The sequence below is a fragment of the Bubalus kerabau genome, chromosome 19 (genome assembly GCF_029407905.1).
Source record: "Bubalus kerabau isolate K-KA32 ecotype Philippines breed swamp buffalo chromosome 19, PCC_UOA_SB_1v2, whole genome shotgun sequence".
NCBI lineage: Eukaryota > Metazoa > Chordata > Mammalia > Artiodactyla > Bovidae > Bubalus > Bubalus kerabau.
In genome coordinates, this window is record NC_073642.1 from 15,895,845 (window position 1) to 15,909,936 (window position 14,092).

Consider the following 14,092-nt stretch of genomic DNA (forward strand, 5'->3'; position numbering starts at 1 on the left):
ATGTGCGCTGCCTGTAGGCATGCGAGCCCCAGGCTGGTTGGAACCAGAAGGTGATGGTGCGGACTCCCCCTTACCTTACCAGCAACCCATCAGAAGAATGTCCACAAGCTGATCGTGCCCTCTGAAAAACTTTTCACTACGATTACTATAAAACTTCTCACCTCCCCCTGCAGGTTGAGACACACAACTTTGAGGACATTAGCCCACTGTGGCCTTCTTCCTAGGCCAAAGCAATAAAGCTTCTACCTAGCAAAGCAATAAAGCTATTCTTTTTTTTATTGATAGTGACCAAAACTCAGTGTCCAAGATTCAATTCAGTACCCATGTACAGAAGCTGAATTAGGCTGTGCCATTGAGTTTGCCAGGCACAGAGGTGAGCAGAGGTGATAAGCAGGAGGCCTATGGAACAATTCTGTTTTCTGGACCTGGGTCAGCTTCCAATCTAAGCCACTTTCTCTCCTTCTCTTAAATCGGTAGTTGTGGAACTTGTGTTGGTGTGACTATTTAACCATCACCCAGGTGATGTCCAGAGTTCCAGAAGATTCTAAAAGGGTACATTAGGGGTGCTATTTTTAAAACTCGGGCTTGACTTTCCCGTAAAGAGTTATGAACAAATATTCAGCTGGAAACACACTAGCTTTTCCTTCCTTCCAGAACTGCACTGGCGATGTCTTCACCCCAAGTGGAGAGCAAGGGGTCTCCTTTTAAGCAATACCGACTGTGAGCGGGAATAGGAGGCATCAAGAGAAAGTTTTAGAGCAGCAGTTTTCAACCTTCTTTCATTATTACACACCCAAGAACCTTTTTAGACCTTTCTTCCTAATTGGGCCCACGTGATATTTTGATAGACATCCTATACGTCTGCTTATATGCTGTGTATCCATTTATGGTTTATACAGAAAAAGAACAATCCAATCTTTGTGCCCCTCCCCCACCCACAAGATGCAATTTTCCTTCCACTAGGGGTGTGGGGTTGCACAGAGTCAGAAACGAGTGAAGCGACTTAGCAGCAGCCGGAGCAGCAGCAGGGGTGGTACTGGGATTACCAGGTGGCTCAGTGGTAAAGAATCCACCTGCCAAAGTAGGAGACACCAGAGATGACAGTTTGATCCTTGGGTTGGGAAGAGCCTCCAGAGAAGGAAAATGGCAACCCACTCCAATACTTTTGCCTGGGAAATCTCATGTACAGAGGAGCCTGGTAGGCTACCGTCCATGAGGTCACAAAGAGCTGGACATGACTGAGCGACTAAGCGTGTGCACACACACACAAACACACCCAGGTGTTATCACTCTCAACGAGTATGCATGGGCTGGTGGTCTCATGATGAAGGCATGGAGAAGAAGACCCCAACTCCCTGAGAATAATGCTAAGTGCTTGTGGATTGAAATGTCAAATTCCTTTAGCGGATTTTTTCCAGATCAGTTGGAAATGAGCAAGTGAGTACAGCCTTCTTGGCCCTTTGAGAAGAGACCCAAATGGTTCTGGGCGGGGGGCGGGGGGCAGGCAGAGAATAATAGAGCCAGGACTCAAAAGGAGAACAATTATGGAAATGAGATGTTTTGTGTCTCATGAAATCTAGAGGCTGGGAGAGACCTATTGTTTTGGGAAACCACAGAGACAAGCAGATCTAAGATGGTATTAGAAACGTTATGAAATGTACAAGAAAAGGCATTCTGTGAAGACTGCAATCTCCACTTTCTAGAACAGAGGCATTGCCTCTCCAGTGGAGCAATACACAGGCAGTACAGCCAGCAGTTGGTAAGGAAGTGGCTGTTGTCTCACTTGAGACCAGAGAGCTGCGAGTATGCTGCTACGTGCACTCTTGACCCAGGGTCGGAGCCCTGTTCTTACACGGGGAGCTGTGTGTGTGATGGATGGTCAGTGGATGCCTCCCCCGGGACACACGGGAGCCCTGTCATGTTAACTGGGTCACATTGTCTCCCTCTGACTTCATGCTTAGAAAATAAGATGTGTTGAAAGAGACACCTGCATGCAACCCAAGAACACTGGAAATAAACCACGAGCATGTGCTTTCTGCCTCTCATTCCATTCCAACACAGAAAACTGTGTGTGCCTAGAGCGAAGACTCTCGTGCCTTCAGATGCACCTGGCTTTGCCCAGCTGTTTAAAAAGCTCCCGCAGCTGACATATCAACCACTGCAGGATGCCTCGACGGGTAAGAAAACAGAGGAGATGGCCTTGCCATCGCAGGTGCTGGACATCCAGTTCTGACACTGCCCTGAGCGCCCTGCCACCAGAGCCTGGGCTGCAGGGTAGATTCAGCTTGGCACATGGGAACAAAAACATCCACTCAGCCACTGGTATCCAGGGAGACAGGCTTTATCAAGATGACAGTCTCAGCATTTGCATCAGCAGTGAAAACTGCTTGCAACAGAGTCTAAAGAGCCAGGAGGAAAGAAACAGTCCAGTTGAAGGCTGTTGATTGTTTATGGTGATGCAACCTACTCCAGTATTCTTGCCTGGAGAATCCCCTGGACAGAGGAGCCTGGCGGGATACAGTCCATGAGGTCGCAAAGAGTCGGACACGACTGAGCGAGTTCACTTTCACTTTCACTTTCAAACAATGAAAAGGGGCTTCCCAGGTGGCGCTAGTGGTAAAGAATCTGCCTGCCAATGCAAGAGACATAAGAGATGCGGGTTCAATCCCTGGGTCAGGAAGATCCCCTGGAGAAAGAAATGGCAACCCACTCCAGTATTCTTGCCTGGAGAATCCCATGGACAGAGGAGCCTGGCAGGCTACAGTCCACAGTGTCGCAGAGTCAGACATGACTGAGGTTACTTAGAACAACACAAAGAAAGTAAAACCCAGGATAAAAGATGAGCAGTCCCGTCCAACTTCTTAATATGCTTGGTTCATTTTGAAAGCAACAGCTAATACAGACACAGTGGCACACAGTGGAGTAGAAAGTTATTGTAAATTCTTACAACTCTCCAGTGGCCAAGAAGGCAGGCTTCTATTTTCCAGAGGAGACTAAGGATCAAACAGTTACCTATTTTTCCTAAGACCATACAGCTAGAAAGTGGCAGAGGCAGGATTTCCACCCAGGACTGTTTGGCTCCTGAGGCTATGATATCTCCTGGCAGAACCATAGCTGGCATCACAGAGACTTCTCTAAAGACAGTTCTGACCATTCTCGTACAAGATACAGCATATCAGGATGACAGACACCTTCATTCACCATGGGAAGAGTGTCCCTCCAGAAGCAGCAGCGCCATGCACCACTTAAAATTTTTTTATTTGTTTATTTTTATTTTGGGGGTTCTGGGTCTTTGTTGCTTGGTGCGGGCTTCCTCTGCTCATTGGGCTACTCTTTCTGGTGGAACAGGGGCTCTAGATTCGAGGGCTTCAGCAGTTGCAACACACGGGCTCAATAGTTGCAACTTCTGGGCTCCAGAGCACAGGCTCAGTAGTTGTGGTATGTGCTTAGTTGCTCCACGGTATGGGGGAATCTTCCAGGAACAGGGATCAAACCCGTGTCCCATGCACTGGCAGGCAGATTCCTATCCACTGCGCCACCAGGAAGGCCCCACTTCTGCCTAGAGTTCTACCCCTGAAGAGTAACTGTGGCCATGCCATGTATTTGACTTTTATGTTATTGGCAGATAAGGGTGCTTTGTGATCATCCGGGCCATCACTCTGACTCCCCACCCAGGAAGCAACATGCTGGTTCACAGAGACGTGCACAAGCTCAGTTGCTCAGTCATGTCCAACTCTGTGAGACTCTATAGACTGTAGCCTACCAGGCTCCTCTGTCTATGGGACTCTCCAAGCAAGAATACTGGAGTGGGTTGTCATTCCCTTCTCCGGGGGATCTTTCTGACCCAGGGATCAAACCCACGTCTCTTATGTCTCCTGCATTGGCAGGAGGGTTCTTTACCACTAGCGCCACCTGGGAAGCCCTTGCAGAGGTGAGAGATGCATATGTTTATGCTGGCAACAGTTTTACAAACACAGAAAAAGCTGCTGCCGTAATTCTAGGACTCTATTATGAACCGAAGACATTTCATGAAGGACTCTCTCAGACTATGCCTGACCCTTCCTTCTAAACAGCTATCTCTGGGGTAAGCAGTAATTCCAGAAAGAAAAGGGAAATAAACAGGAAAAACACTGGAAATGGGGGCAAACCCACACACAGAGGAAGGGGCTTTACTGAATAGCTTCTCACTCAGAAATGAGAAAGGATATTGATCATTTTGAGTGACGTGAGTTGAGATAGTTCAATGTCCTCCCCCCACCTAGTTAAAAAAAAAAAAAAAAATCTTTGTGGGTTCCACAGGGAAGATCTGAATATAGTAGAAGTGAAAGTGAAAGTGAAGTTGTGTCCGACTCTTTGCGACCCGTGGACTGTAGCCCACCAAGCTCCTCCGTCCATGGGATTCTCCAGGCAAGAATACTGGAGTGGGTTGCCATTTCCTTCTCCAATATTTTTAGAAGTGAAGAACATAATAAAAATGCAAACTACCATGTGATCATGTAATAGCCTATAATGATAAATGTGACAGTACTCGAGAATTCAAAAAAATTCAATCAAAGAAAGCTGGAGTGGAAGCTTGGTGCAATAACCCTAAATGTTTAGACTGGAGGAATTAGGAAAATAGCTTCAATATCTCATACAATATGAAATGGGACAGATTATTAAGAACCACTACAAGCACCATGAATCAATGGTATTGGCTGAGGAACCAGATGGCAAGTCATAGTAATTTTCTCCCAGTCATCAAATGTTAACTTCATTTACAAAAAGCTTCCATATGAAACCCTGCCTCAATAAAACATTCAATCCTCCCCGGATGATCAATATGGTTGAACTAGTCCCTTCTACAAGGGAGTAAGTACATTCATTTCAAAACAGCCCTATATCCTGCAGCCTGGTAATAGGTTTCACTTATAGGGATGCTCTTCAGTGAAATGTATCAGATTAAACTTCTTGACACTTTCTTTTCCCTTTCCGTTAAGAAACGGATCCGGAGCCGCAGGCATCACTTCGGAGTCAAACTTCCCTCTCAGTTCAAACTGATCATTTCATTGTTAATATCTCCTGCAATCAAGTCTCATTTCTCCCACCCAGACATCCAGTTAAAAGCATTGTGTTAATAACACGCAACACAAGAGAGTCCCAGGCCTTCTTGCCCACAGGTCATTTTGCTTTAAAGGCTTCTTTTTCATGTAAAATATATACCTCCTCAAATGTAGTTCTGGAGATTGGATTTGAAAGTGCGCCTGCACTGCTGCAGGCTGTGAAATAATTGTTGAGCAATTTGGTTCCCAAAGGACAAACAAAGGGGCCCGTGGTTCCTCTAAGCACTAAGCAGATTCCTTGGGTCTCTAGAGAGGGCTCATGACCACAAGTCCAAGACGCTCCTGTGGATCTAGAAGAATGGACTCCTGCGTGATTCTCGTGAGAACTTCCCAGGCACCTGCAACCTGCTCCAAAGACTCATAGGCTCTGGAGGGTCTCAGTTTCATGCCCTTGTGTAGCAGGAAGTCAGCTAGCTCTCCCTAGGTAAAGTGGGGCTCAAGCACAGGTGGTCCTGGCAGCATGGGGGAGGTTTTTAGAAATGCAAAAGCTCAGACCAACACTCCAGACCAACAAAGTCAGGCTCTGCCTTTTAAGAAGATCCCCAGATGATGTGCACTTTAAAGTCAGAGAACATTGCCTCAGGCTGCCTGCTTTATAATCCCCTAACCTACACTTCTGGGCATCACACATCTTAGCAGTCTCCTGAAGGAAGAGGAAAGGAAGGTGAACTTAGAGGGAATACCAGATACCCAGGCTCCCTGTATAGGTATATTTGGAGTTGTTGTTGTTGTTTAGTCGCTAAGTCATGTCTGACTCTTTTGCAACCCCATGGACTGTAGCCTACCAGTCTCCTCCGTCCATGGGATTTCCCAGGCAGGAATACAGGAGTGGGTTTCCATTCCCTTCTTTAGGGGATCTTCCCAACCTAGGGATCAAATCTGGGTCTCCTGCATTGGCAGGTGGATTCTTTACCACTGAGCCACCTGGGAAGTAGGTATATTTGGGGAGAAAGTCATATAAAAACTCTGTAACCCTCAAGATCCAATCCACCCAGCAGTATGTTCTGTTGGCTCTGCCTGGGTAGATATCTGTCTGTTGACCCTTCCATCTGCACAGCCACTGTCAGTGCCCTGGCACCAGTATGCCCTCCCCTGAGCTACCACACATCACCACGCCCCTCCCCATCACGCATGCACAGCATGACAACTGAGATAAGAGACACTGAGTCCAGGAGGCTTGCTCAGGGTGGTCCTACAGTTCCCCACAGCACTTAGAGCAAAATCCTAACTCAGGACCCTGGCCCACGCGGTCCTGAAAAACTCCACCCTCCCCTCCTCTCCAAGCTCACTAGTGTTCACAGTCTTTTGTGTTCACCATTCCCATCACACTGGCCTTCCTCCTGTTTTGCAAATAGGCCAAGCGCAACCCCAATCTCAAGACCATTTGCTTCTCCCTCTGCTGGAATCCTCTGACCTCAGATCATGACAAGGCTCACTCCTTCTCACCACGCAGGTCTCAGCTCAGGTGTTCCCTTCTGACAGAGGCTTTCCTTAAACAAGCACCACAATTCCCTCTAAGCCAGTCACCATTGCAACACCCTCTTTGTCCTGATTGCACTCAAGCACCTTGTCTGAAGGAGAAGGGGGTGACAGAGGATGAGATGGTTGGATGGCATCATCAACTCAATGAACGTGAGTTTGAGCAAGCTCCAGGAGATAGTGAAGGACAGGGAAACCTGGCATGCTGCTGTCCATGGGTTCACAAAGAATCAGACACGACTGAGCGACTGAGCAACAACAACCGGCCCAAATCACCAGAACATCCAACCTTGGTCAATTAACATCAAAGATCATCGTAGATTCATGTACAGTTCTACAAAATCCTACTGAGAGAGCTAGTGCAAACTCTTTCCAGTCTTACCCAGTGATTAAAAAAAAAAACACAAAACTGGCCTGTTTATTTGTGCCTTTATTTTATCTCCTCTTCCACTAGTACACAAATCCTTGGATAGCCAAGATCTAGCTCTCTCTTTGCTGATTGCTAGTGCCCAGAAGAGTAACTAGCATACAATGGGAGCTTAATGTTGACTTCTTGAATTTATTTCTTGATGGATATGTGGGGCTGGATGAGAAGTACTGGCCTAAGTGTTCTAGTCCTGTGGTTCTCAATTCTGGCTACATGGGAATCAGCTGCAGATATCTGAAAAATGCCAAAAACACTGAAACACAATCTCTGAACACTAGACTGTACAGAGGGCTGTGCTGTCCAACATGGTAGCCATTGGCCAGGCTCATGTGGCTAGAAGTTTAAATTAAGATTGAATAAAATTGAAAATGCAGTTCCTCAGTCACAATACATGCATGTCAAGTACTCATTATGCAAATGTGGCCAGTGGATGTCCTACTGGACAGCATGGAGTTAAGCATGCTCCCATCACATGGAGCTCTACTGGAGAGCAGTGCTCTAGACTGAACATGAATCTAATTGATTACATGGCTCATTTATGTATTGAATGACACTTACTGAGCCCCTATACTGGAGAAGACTCTTGGGAGTCCCTTGGGCAGTAAGGGTATCAAGCCAGTCAGTCCTAAAGGAAATCAACCCTGAATATTCACTGGAAGGACCAACGCTAAAGCTGAAGCTCCAAGACTTTGGCTTGATGAGAAGACTGATGAGACAGATGAGAAGAGCTGACTCACTGGAAAAGACCCTGATGCTGGGAAAGATTGCAAGCAGGAGGAAAAGGGGACGACAGAGGATGAGATGGTTGGATGGCATCACCAACTCAATGGAGATGAGTTTCAGCAAACCTCGGGAGATGGTGAAGGACAGGGAAGCCTGGCATGCTGCAGTCCATGGGGTTGCAAAGAGTTGGACAGGACTGAACAACTAAACCACAACAATTACTAGCAAAATACCATACTAAGTGCTAAAGATAACAGCACTTAAAGATAATAACAATAATAATAAAAATATAACAGAAAATACTTTCATAGTGCTTACGATGTTACAAGTATTATTCTACAAGCTTTACATAGATACATTCATTTCATTTTCATATTGAAGAGTACAGAGAGATTTTAAAAAGTGGCGTATGGTCACATAGCTGGTGAGGAGTCAGAATTTGAATCCAAGCCCTGTTGAATGGACTTTGGTGAAGGCACAGCTGGAGGTGAGACCCTGCGCATTTCTCAGTGATGCTAACAGAGCCTTGGGGCTTTGTCGACGTCACAGGCAGCGTGGGGCATGGCCAGGTAAGACCCCTGCCCCCATGTGTAAGCTATCGCTGCCTCCTCCTGATTTCAGAGGAACGAGGTCCAGGAAACACGGTGCAGGGGCACGCCTTTAACACGCTAATGGATAAGGGCTCTCAGCACTCAAACTGCCTTACTCACAGGGAAACCCACCTACTCTGGGCCAAGCCCAGCACACCTGCAGAGTGGGATGCTGGGCACGGCCTCTTCAGATACCTCTGGGCTCTGTGAACCTGTGGTCAGCTCTATTTTGGGGTGCTTTCCTCCAAGAGTCACTCAAACCTCTGCTTCCCGTGACTGAATGAAAAGGAGGACTTCCCAGGACTGAAGGAGGCTGGTCCAAGGGGGCAGGGCTGGCTCAGGGCTAGATCCACCAAGCTCACTTTCAGACTATCAGCTACCTAAATACTAAGACCATGGAGACTCCCCACCAATCCTGGTACCTCATTTGTGAAATGGTTGAGACGAGCACTTTGTAGGCAGTTGTAGGCTTTAGAAATTACATCCTGGACTTTCCGGGTGGGCCAGTGCTTAAGAATCATCTGCCAGTGCAGGGGACATGGGTTTGATCCCCGGTCTGGGAAGAGTCCACATGCCAAGGAGCAGCTAAGCCTGTGCGCCACAGCTATTGAGTCCGTGCTCTAGGGCCCATGCGCCGCCACCGCTGAGCGCACGCCCTGCACTACTGAAGCGCTCATGCCCTAGAGCTTGTGCTCCGCAGCAAGAGAAGCCACCACAACGAGAAGCTCAGGCACCACAACAAGGAGGAGCTCCGCTTCACCACAAATAGAGAAGCCCTCGCACAGCAACGGAGACCCGGTGCAGCCAAAAATAGGCAAATAAATAAAAAGACATTACATCCTACAAGCATCAAGCGGAGCAAAGATGGCAGTAGCTTGTCCTTTCACAGTACGGCACTGTTTACCAGACTTGCCCAAGGATGACTTAACTCTCTAGGGCAGGGGTCGGCACTCTGGTGCGTGGGCCAGATCCTGCCCTCCACCTGTTTTTGTAAGTAGTGTTGCTGGAACACAGCCCTTTGCTTAGTCTTCGTGATTGCTTTCCTGCTCCCAGGGCAAAGCTGAAGAGTTGTGAGAGCACCAGAGACAGGGGGCCTGCGAAGCCTGAAATATTTGCGGTCTGACTCTACAGATCGGCCAAACCCTGGTATCTAGAGGAATATATCTGGGTCTGATTTTGCTATTGACCATAAATAAGGTCAACAGCAAATATTTTAGGCTTTCAAACTGTGGTTTGAAAGGGGAGAAGACCTTTAAGAGTCCCTTGGATGGCAAGATCAAACCAGTCAATCCTAAAGGAAATCAACCCTGAATATTCATTGAAAGGATTGATGGTGAAGCTGAAATTCCCATACTTTGGCCACCTGATGTGACGAACCGACTCACTGGAAAAGACCCTGATGCTGGGAAAGATTGAGGGTAGGAGGAGAAGGGGATGACAGAGGATGAGATGGTTGGATGGCATCACCGACACGATGGACATGACTTTGAGCAAACCCCAGCAGATAGTGAAGGACAGGGAAGTCTGGCATGCTGCAGTCCATGGGACAGTAAAGAGCTGGGCACAACTTAGTGACTGAACAACAACATATATTAAGGGCGTGGACACTGTGAAGCTACTTGTTAGCTTGAAGATTTCTGGGTAGACAGAAAAAGTGAACTAGGATGTGGTCACAATAGAAGCCTCAGCTGGCCCTGTGGGCAGTTCTGAAGACAGGATAAGCCTGGAGAGATGCAAGCAGCGAGTGAGAGGTCTGGCCTTTACACCCAGAGATGGATCGGACGTGGGGTGCCCAGCAGGCCAGGGGACTGTCATCAGGCATCCCCTTGATGGGGTTCTGGGCAGGCTGCCCCAAATACACCACATTTAGGCATATTGATTATTTTGAGTTAAAGTTATTTATGGAACAGCTCTGGCAAAAAACAAAGATATTCTCTGTCTCTCTAAACGGAGGATATAAGCCTCCCACATGAAAGGCACCCTCCCCGTAACAGACGAGAGAGACATCCTTATCACCAGAGATAGGGAATTCAAGGCTGAGAAGGCTGTGTCAACAAGCCCCATTACTTTTTCACTACTTTACCACCCCAAGTCCAGATCCCTCTGTCTTGTTAATTCTTCAAAGTGTATTGTCTCTTTGTTTAAAAGGTAAAAAAGCTGCCTTAGTCACTTCCTTTTTTAAAGAATAATTGTATTTACTTATTTATATTTGGCTCTGCTGGGTCTTCATTGCTGCATGGGTTTTTCTCTGGTTGCGGTGAGTGGGGGCTACACTTCCTTACGGTGAGCGGGCTTCTCATTGTGGTGACTTCTCTCCTTGTGAGCGCAGGCTCTAGGGCACCCTGGCTTCAGTCCCTGCAGCATGTGCGCTCAGTGACTGTAGCTCCCAGGCTCTACGTGTGAGAGCTTAGTAGCTGTGGTTCCCCGGGCTTAGTTGCTCCTCAGCATGTGGGATCCTCCCAGACCAGGGATTGAACCCGTGTCTCCTGCATTGGCAGGCGGATTCCTATTCACTGAGCCACCAGGGAAGCCCTTACTTTGGTCGCTTCCTGGAGTCTCATATTTTCTGTGAGCTCCCGTTCATACAAAGTTAAATCTGCTTTTCTTCCTGTGAACCTGTTTTATGTTAAGGTAATCATTAGAACCACCACCCACAGGACCTGAAAGAGAAGATGGGGAAAGCTTCTCTCCCCTGCACTCTGAGGGGAGCTGACAGAGAGGCTTTTTGTTGGCAGCACTCCCAGAAGCTGGGGTACCTCAGGGCTGATCTGAATGGTACCTCACCGTTCTCCCCACACTTACCTAATCATTCTCTTCTATCCTTTTACTTTTTTCCCCCAAAATGCCTACGAACACCTACTTCTTCCAATGTTCTCTGTTTACCGATTTAGTGGTTCTCTCATTAATGAGTAAGTATAATATTTGACTCAGGTTCAGTCTATAATTACATGAGGGACATGCTTTTCACCTTTTCACAATTCTTTTTTTGACAGAATGCACACACAGAGCAGCCATTGTTGTGATATTGTTATAAAAATAAAAATGGAGAAAGAGGTGATTTAAAATGAATGGGAAGTTCACACCCAGCAAGGCTTTCAGGCCTCCATTCCTCATTCCTGGGAGCCATGCCCGTCCATCCAGGACAGAACTGGAGCCTGCATGGGTCAGGACAGCAGAGAGGTCTTTCTCAAAGGTCAGACCTGGGAACTTCCTTGGTGGTCCAGTGGTTGAAGACTCTGAGCTTCCACTGAGCGGGGAGGAGGTTCAATTCCTGGTCAGGGAACTAAGGTGTCAAATGCTTCCTGGTGCAGCAAAAAAAAAGGTAAGCAAGCCCCAGTGGCTAGCTAGAGGGAGAGGAAAGGCTGCCCAGACCAGAGTGCTAGAAAGTAACCAAAAGAGAAGGGTAACACATTTGCCTTTGGGGCTGGTGCTTGTCAGAGTGTTTATTTGGTTCCTGCTAAAGGATGGAGGGGGCTTCCCTGGTGGCTCAGAGGTAAAGAATCTGCCTGCCAAAGCAGGAGTTTGATCCCTGGGTTGGGAAGATCCGCTGAAGAAGGAAATGGCAGCCTACTCCAGTATTCTTGCCTGGAGAATCCCATGGACGGAGGAGCCTGGTGGACTACAGTCCATGGGGTCACAAAGAGTCAGACATGACTGAGCTACTGAACAGCAGCAGCAAAGGATGGAGAGCAGACAGGATCTCCTGGGGAGTCTACTTAGTCTCTTGGCTTGAAGAAGTAAAAAGGTAGATATAACATCTTGAACACCTTTGCTTTAAGAGGCACAGTGAGAATCAGAATGGTCCAAGCCACACAGAGAAGAGTAAAGTCCCAGGCTGAGCCACTAGGAGAACTCTGTGCCTGCTGGGAGGCTGTATGTGCAGGCTAAGTTGCTTCAGTCGTGTCCAACTCTGTGTGACCCTATGGACTATGGCCCACCAGGGTCCTCTGTCCATGGGATTGTGCAGGCAAGAACACTGGAGTGGATTGCCATTTCCTCTTCCAGGGGATCTTCCCGACCCAGGGATCAAAGCCAAATCTCCTACATCTCCTGCATTGGCAGATGGGTTCTTTACCACTGAGTCACCAGGGAAGCCCATTACTAATATTAATATAGGCAATTTTTACTTATGGGACAGGATCTGCGTTAACTACTTTTCATAGGTTAATCCTCATACAGTCCTGTAAGATTAGTGCTACCACTATTCCAGTCTGCAGATAAGGACACTGAGGTTCCTTATATCTAAGACCATCTGGTATGAAATGGACTGGAATCCAGGCAATGTGACCACAAAGTCACTCTAAACACCCCTGCCGTCTGCTCGGTATGAATCCGAGTGATGTCTGTCATCTGTATTAAGAGGAAGACTGCAACTGAAATTGAGGGAACGGGAAGCGAAGAGCAACAGCGAGTGTAGCTATAAAGGCCAAAGACACACCCACTGCAGGGGTGATGCCGGAGCAAACATGGACTCAGGAGGGGTGCCCTGAGCCACACCCCGCCCAGACGACACGGCCAGCCCCGTCTCTGAGCCAGAAGAACTTGGGAGCTTCACCAGAAAGGACCGACTTACCATTCCTGACTTCCTGCCAGGCCTGCACTTTGCAGAAGCCAGAGGGCAGGCAGTATTCTCGAATCTTTTAATGAGGCAACCAAACCAAACCACAAACAAGGGCATAATTAAAGCTCTTTTACTTTTGTTTAAAAGTATTCGAAACCAACCAAGCACAGATCCCTGCAGACAGTGGTAAAGACAGCAAAGCTGCGTGTCTAGAACTTGATATGGCCTTGTCTTCTCTCAGCTGGAATCCTACGAGGAAAGGGGAAGAGAGTTCATTACCTATGGAGGGCACACAGCGTGCCAAGGCCTGGGCAAGGCGCTCTCCACAAAGATCCCATCATTAAATCCTGGCATGAGCTGTGTGGCATAGGTATCATTAAATTCAATATCAAGACACAGAAGGAGGGACTTCCCTGGTCTAGCGGCTAGGACTCCATGCTCTCAATGCAGAGGGTCTGGGTTCAATCCCTGGTCGGGGAACTAGATCCCACATGCCGTGATTAAGAGTTCACATGTTGCAACTAACAGTTTTCCTGCCGCAACTAAGAGATCATGCATGCTGTAACTGAAGATCCCACGTGCCACCTGCAACTAAGACCCAGCACGGCCAGATACATTTTTAAAATAGATAAAATATTTTTTAAAGAAGATACAGGAGGATAGACTCAGAGAGGTTAGGGAACCTGTCCAGAGCACACAGCCAGCACAGCAGAGTGATCTTATAAACCTCAGCAGTCATATCCAGCCTGGGTTCATTGAACAGTGGGGCTACTTCAGACATCTTTCATTGTAAAGACAATCAGAAGACAGGGAGAGAGCGGCAGGCCCTTCAGAGTTCCTTGGATTGAAATCTGTCTTGTTTGTACTGACACCAAGCAGCAAATCACCTCTGTAGTGCAGCCCAGCAACTCCAGACCCAGCTGGGCTCTGAACGGCTGAAGCTGCCAGGCCCGCCCGGGATGCCCAGATGAGAACAGGCATTGTTTGGTACCAGCTGCTGTGGGGCCCCCCGTCCACACAGGCGGTACCATGGCACTCAATGGGGTGGGTACTGGTGAGGGGTACAGGCTTGGCTACTACAGTGTCTCAGCCAGAGGGCTGAGGAGATCTTAAAAAGCTCTAGGGTTGCAGCTGGGGGAATTGAGTGGACCGGGGTGCCTGGACAGCCCTACCACAGTCAGGAAAGGGCTGGAGCCATCCTGCACAAACT

General features: G+C 47.9%; 1 protein-coding gene and 1 long non-coding RNA gene across 3 annotated transcripts in view; both read right to left on the reverse strand.

Moving 5' to 3' along the window:
* Positions 1 to 14,092, reverse strand: part of SLCO3A1 (solute carrier organic anion transporter family member 3A1) — a 370,800-nt gene that overhangs the window by 315,323 nt on the left and 41,385 nt on the right. The window lies entirely within an intron of this gene.
* LOC129634103 (uncharacterized) overlaps positions 13,001 to 14,092 on the reverse strand; it is a 41,496-nt gene continuing 40,404 nt past the window's right edge. Inside the window, exon 8 of the long non-coding RNA XR_008705423.1 lies at positions 13,001 to 13,131. This is a non-coding gene — a long non-coding RNA (uncharacterized LOC129634103). The remainder of the gene's footprint in view (positions 13,132 to 14,092) is intronic.